The sequence below is a fragment of the Elephantulus edwardii genome, unplaced genomic scaffold (genome assembly GCF_000299155.1).
Source record: "Elephantulus edwardii isolate Elephantulus edwardi_28Jun2011 unplaced genomic scaffold, EleEdw1.0 scaffold00232, whole genome shotgun sequence".
NCBI lineage: Eukaryota > Metazoa > Chordata > Mammalia > Macroscelidea > Macroscelididae > Elephantulus > Elephantulus edwardii.
The window spans coordinates 4,278,136-4,284,215 of NW_006399982.1; the positions used below are offsets into that span (position 1 = coordinate 4,278,136).

The 6,080-nt window shown below is 41.0% G+C and overlaps 1 pseudogene; it reads right to left on the reverse strand.

The window, feature by feature from the left end:
- Window positions 1-863: 863 nt before the first annotated feature.
- Window positions 864-1,655, reverse strand: LOC102851645 (annotated as a pseudogene).
- Window positions 1,656-6,080: the final 4,425 nt, after the last annotated feature.

Below are 6,080 nucleotides of genomic sequence, written 5' to 3' on the forward strand. Positions count from 1 at the left end.
GTGTTGAATGAATGCAGGGATTGTCATTTTAAGAGTAACTCCTGAGAAAAAGCAGGGCTTGGAATAAGATTTTTTTTTTAAATTTTTTATTATTTTTGTATGAGTGTACCATCAAATCAGATCTGACTGGTACAGGAAGAGATTGTCCCTCCTTCCCCGGCAGAGCACCTGGTGGATTCGAACCATGAGCCTCTGGGATTGTAGGTGCAGCTCCTTACCACTAGGCCACCAGAGATCCCCTTGGACTAAGATTTGAATATGATTTTGTTATCTTCAAGTTACAATCTTTGTTCTGTGTTGATCAAGATGGGATAGAGTGACTTGAAGGAGATAACTGAGCACTAGCGCCTCTTCAAGAGCATATTCCTTGGACCTTCCACTAATTTAAGTTCATGTTTCTTTTGGCTTTAAAGATTAGAAGGATTGTGGTTTGGGGGTCTCTCTGAATTCAGTGTTTCCTCCAGCTGCTGTCAAATGAAAACTGCTTTGCTCTATTCTCTTCCAGTTGTTAAATCGGCATTAACCCAAAATGGATTTGAAATATCTAGGGATTATGAGACACATGGATTTTTTTTTTCTTCAGTATGGTTGATTTTTCATTAATGAGAATTTTGCTTTGCTTTAAGTAAGACATTTCTCTCAGCAGCTGGACATCTCTTCATTCCTTTAGATTCCTGCTGGTGAGTAGCAGGATTTGGGAGAGGTTGGGTTTTGCTAGGTCTCTTGGACAGCTTGTTAATTCTCTACTGCCGGAGTATTACAGAGCTAGTCTTTTTTTTTTTTTTATTAAAAAATGAAGATTGTACTGAATAAAGGAAAACTGTATACAACATGGGTTCTACAAAAAAGTGTCACCAATAATCTTATGTACGAGAGCGAGATCTGCTATGGCGAGGAGACTAGCGTGGAGATCCTCTGCTTCTCCTTGGGGAATAACTGCGACTCCTGCTGTTGCTTCGAGATAGAGATCTTCCATAACTTGGACTTCTGGGCCCATCAACTTTAACTCGGATGTAGGCATTTTCTCCCTCATGAGATCTAAACTTAGTGTTATCCAGTTTTCGAACTGCATAGGTCATATCTTCTTTCCGTACAAATTCCACGACACCAGTGCCATCTCGGTAAACATCAGCATAACATATATCACCTGCTTCACGCATGTGATCCTTTAAATCCTGCCAGCTCCCACTTGGAGGCAGTCCAGAGACAACCACTCTGTTTTCAGAGCGTCGGGACGGTGGGCCATAGCGGCCTCTGGGGGCTCCGCCGCCTCCACGGCCAGTCCCACGGCCGCTTCGAGGGAACTCCACCCGCAGACGGTATCCATCGTAATCATAGCCGTCGCGACCGTACACCGCGTCCTTCGCGTCTCGTGGGTCCTCGAACTCAACGAAGGCAAAGGGCGGTCCCCCGCGACGATTCTTGAGATCTATGTCGCAGATAGCGCCGTATTTGTAGAACACGTCTTCAATGTCCTTGGTTCGGATGTCTGGGGGTAAGTTACCCACGTAGATGCGGCAATTGTTGTTCCCCGCTGGCCCACGAATCACACCACCTCCCGACATGGCGGAGACGAAAAGCGCGGACTCGAAATTAGGCCTTCCCACCAAGCTTATGAAACGACAGAGCTCGCTCGCAGCGACACCACGAATCCCGCGGCCTCTCCAAAATGGCGCCTTTACTAGCTTGGCGCACGGATATGAGTGGGAGGGAGGAAGAGAAACGAGAGGAAGCTGCTATTCGCTCGCAATACGCACGCGCAATTGCGTAAGGACGCTATGAGAGGCGCATACGAAAGCGCGACGTGACTCTCCACACGAACGGGGAAAAAAGTTGCCCGCGTTCACAAGTTGCAATGCAGGGTGACAACGGGGCGATTGGCTGCTTTAGGAAAAATAAAGAACCTTTGTAAAAGGGACTATTGGTCCTATCAGGCCTCCACGGATAGTATCCCCAGGACTGAATCTGTAATCATTTAGGCAACCAGAGCTAGTCTTTATCAAGGACTTTTTAGGCAGAAACATTCTTAAGCTAGAAATTCGTATTTAATAGAATATAAGAAACTTCAGAGGAGAGCTGTTGCACAGTTCATTAGTTCTCATAGTAGGTGGCTTTCATTGTCCAGAAATTCTGTTCTTTATGCCATTTTTTTCCCTTTCAGTGTTAGTTCAGTTTTTCCTCTTTGGAACACGAGGGAATGAAGGCTGTCAGGTCATTGCCTTTTGAATGGATATCATAAAAATTATTAATTATAGAAACAGCTTGTGTATAAGTTGTCATTAGGTATTGTTAAATTGCCTGTGACCCATTGTGACCCCTGTGAACAGATCTGAGCCCTGCCCTATCCGGCACCATCCTCACCATGTCTGAAATGCTTCGGCCATTGCTTTTATTTATTTGTTTTTATTGTATCCTGGTTTATCTGTTGAGGACTTTTTGTTCATAGGGTTGCTATGAGTCGACTATGACTCGACTGCACTTAACAACAACAGCAACATACTGGTTTATTTACAAAGTTCGTATATATGTTGTTTTTTACACAGGATCTTTCCCATTTCCTTCACTCCACTCCCCATCATAGGGTCGCACGATCAGACATGGTTGTAGTCACTGTGTCAATCTGTCTTGTTGGAGGTCTTCTTTTTCTTTGACCTTCCAACCTTCCACTCATGATGTCTTTTCCAAGGACTAGTAAGTCCCTCCTGGAAACATGCCCAAAGTATGTGGGATGAAGTTTCACTATCCTTGCCTTTAAGGAGCACCTTGTTTTTCCTCCAAGACAGACTTGATTGTTCTTTTTGCATTCCATGGGATATTCAGTACTCTTGTCCAACATCTCACTTCAAAGGCATAATTTTTCTTTTGTAATACTTATCTACATAAAAATTCATGTTAGATGGCAAACTATCCATCCTGTAAAAAATCCTAGAGGGATGCTTCAAAAAATATTTTTTTTTTTTTAATTAACTTTCCCCCATTACATTTTGGCAAGAAGAATAGTACTCAAATACTAAAAGCAGCCTGTGTAGTGATAATGTTTAGCAACTTGGTGTTGAATTAGAAGCTTTTCCTATGTAGACAAAGTTCAAACAGTAGTTAATTTGATGTAGAAACTACTGGTTTAATCATTCTCAAGCATTTCATTTAAGAAGTCAGTTCATTCCCTGGCATAAACCTTTCATCATGCTTAAGTGTCTTCAGGTTAAGAACTCTTAATATTATGATCCTTGCTCACCTTTTTTGCCTCTATAGTCTTACATACTCTTATACGGATAATTTGCTCTGTTGTTGTTGTTGTTATGTGCCATCAAATCACTTGAGAATCATGATGATCCTATGTACAACAGCTCTGAACCCTGCTCTGTCCTGAGCCAACCTAATTGTCTCTGACACACGTATACCCATTATTCTAGTCATTGAGTCAATCCATCTCATCAACGATCTTCCTTTCTTGCACTGTCGTTCCACCCTCCCAAGTATAATGTCCCTCTCCGAGGACCAGTCCCTTCCAACGTGCCCAAAGTATGTCAAACAGAGCCTCGTAATCCTTGCCTCCAAGGAGCAGCCTGATTTCACTCTATCCAGAACAAATGTTTGTTCTCTTAACAGTCCATGATATATTCAGTACTCTTCTCCAGCACCACAGTTCAAAGGCATCAATTCTCCTTCTGTCACACCTAGTCATTGTCCAGCTTTCTGATGCATAATTGCAATGTCCATGGCCTGAATCAGGTGCACCTTAGTCTCCAGAGAGACATTGTTGTTCTTCAGTACTCTGGAGATGTTCTGACAGCAGACTTTCCCAGTGCAATTTATCTTTTGAGTTCCTGGCTGCTGGTACCAAGAATGTTGATTGTGGAGCCAAGCAAACTAAAACTATTAACAATCTCTTCTTCGTCTGTCATGATAAGTTGACTCCTTACTATCGCTGCACTACTTTGCACATCTATTCTTGAAACAATTTTTTAAAAAAAAATTTTTATTATTAATTTCAATGAAAATTACAGAAGTTTTGGATTTCCATCCATCCATCCATCCATTCATTCATTCATTGTTGCACTTTTCTCCCCTTCCAACCCTCCCCCCAAGTACACTCCCCTCTTGGAAAGTAAAAGAAAAATTCTTTCATTGTTTTACAATCCCTCCCCCAAGGTTCACTCCACTATGCAGCCTTCATTCTGGACTCCTGTCATGACAAAAATAGCTAATCACATATCCCTTTTAAACAGTTTTCTCCCTCATCTGTTTCAGTGCAGTATACATTATTGATCACCTCCTTTTCTGTCTTCCCAACCCTCATTGCATACTCCTACGATAAACATAATGCCCTAAAATATAATACTTTTAAACTATTCTCTCCCTCTTTCATTGTTTTACAATCCCTCCCCAAGGTTCACTCCACTATGCAGCCTTTGCTCTGGACTCCCGTCATGACAAAAATAGCTAATCACATATCCCTTTTAAACAGTTTTCTCCCTCATCTGTTTCAGTGCAGTATACATTATTGAACTGATCTTTCTCAGTCTCTCCCCATCCCTGATGTCAGTGCTGTTTTACAACAGTGGTACCATGCAGTATTTGTCCTTTTGTGACAGAGATACTTCACTCAGCATAATGTCCTCCAGGGTCACCCATTTTGAATAATATTTCATGTTGTTGTTTGTTTTTCAGAAATAATTTTTAATATTTACTGTATGTCTAAAGTTTGTCCTTTCATAGCTTTTCTTCTCTCTTTTTGGAAAATGTCCTTCAATTCCTCAGTCCATCTCTCCTTAGAACCCCAGAAGTACTGCTTTAAGGAGGTAGTAATAGCACTGATAAGATTATATCTGAAATGTTTTTTTTTTAGTTCAGGGTATTCTAGGAGGAACATTGGAAAACTAAACAGTGTTCAGAGAAGATTGATTAGAATAATGGGTATAGAAAGTACTTGAGGAACATGGGAAGTTTAGTTTTGAAATAATGTCAAAGTTGGGTAGGAGGTTAAGGTTGAAGTACTTTAAGAAACTACAAAAAAAAAAAAGAAACTAGTCTTACAAAATCCATTTAGATCTTCTTTAAATACTTGGGAGCAATAGCCTTTTCTTTCTTACCACTGAGCCAGTTGGTAAGCACCATGACAGGTGGAGAAGAGACTGAGATTGTTAACAGTTTCAGCTTGTTCGGTTCTATAATCAACATTCTTGACACCAGCAATCAGGAGATCAAAGACAAATTATATTAGGTAAATCTGCTGTCAGAGACCTCTACAGAGTGCTGAAGAGGATAATCAAGAGAATAAGATATACCTGATCCAGGCCATGGTCATTGAAATTACTTGCCACACATCAGAGAGCTGGGCAATGAATAAGGATGACAGAAGAAGAATCGATGCCTTTGAGTTGTGGTGTTGGAGAAGAGTACTGAACATACTGTGAACTGCCAAGAGGACAAATAAGCCTGTTCTGGAGAAGCTGAAACCAAGGTGCTCATTGGAGGCATGAATTTTGAAGCTCTAGCTTCATGTTGCCAGGAATCAGCAATCATTCTCCTTGGACTTTCTGTGTGAATTTTGCATTGCTATCTTCATTGAGAGAGTAAGTACATTCAGCTGGTTTCCTACTGAAAAACAAATGCTCAAGAATCTCTCAGATCTGCATCCTTTATGAGAGCTAAGTTCTTTATCAGTAGGTTATTATTTTGTGCCTCTTAAAAAGATGCTCTTCCAGGGAGCTCTTGGCGGCCTAGTGGCAAGAAGCTGCACTGCAATCCCAGAGGTGCGCAGTTCGAATCCACCAGATGCTATACTGGAGAAGGAGGGACAATCTCCTGTACTGGGTCAGATTCGCGTTGATGGTACACACACACAAAAAATAATAAACAAAGGACTCTCTTTTACATTTGACCTATGATTTTCATGTTTGAGTTTTAAAAATTTTCTTTTTTATTGATATTTTAACAAAAATTTACAGAAAACTTGAATTTCCATTCATTCATTGTTGTACATTTTCCTTCTTAGCCCACCTCCCCAGTTCGCTTTTCTCTTTATAAAGATTCTTTCATTGTTGCTTAATTTCCTCCTGCTGCACTCCCTATGCCCT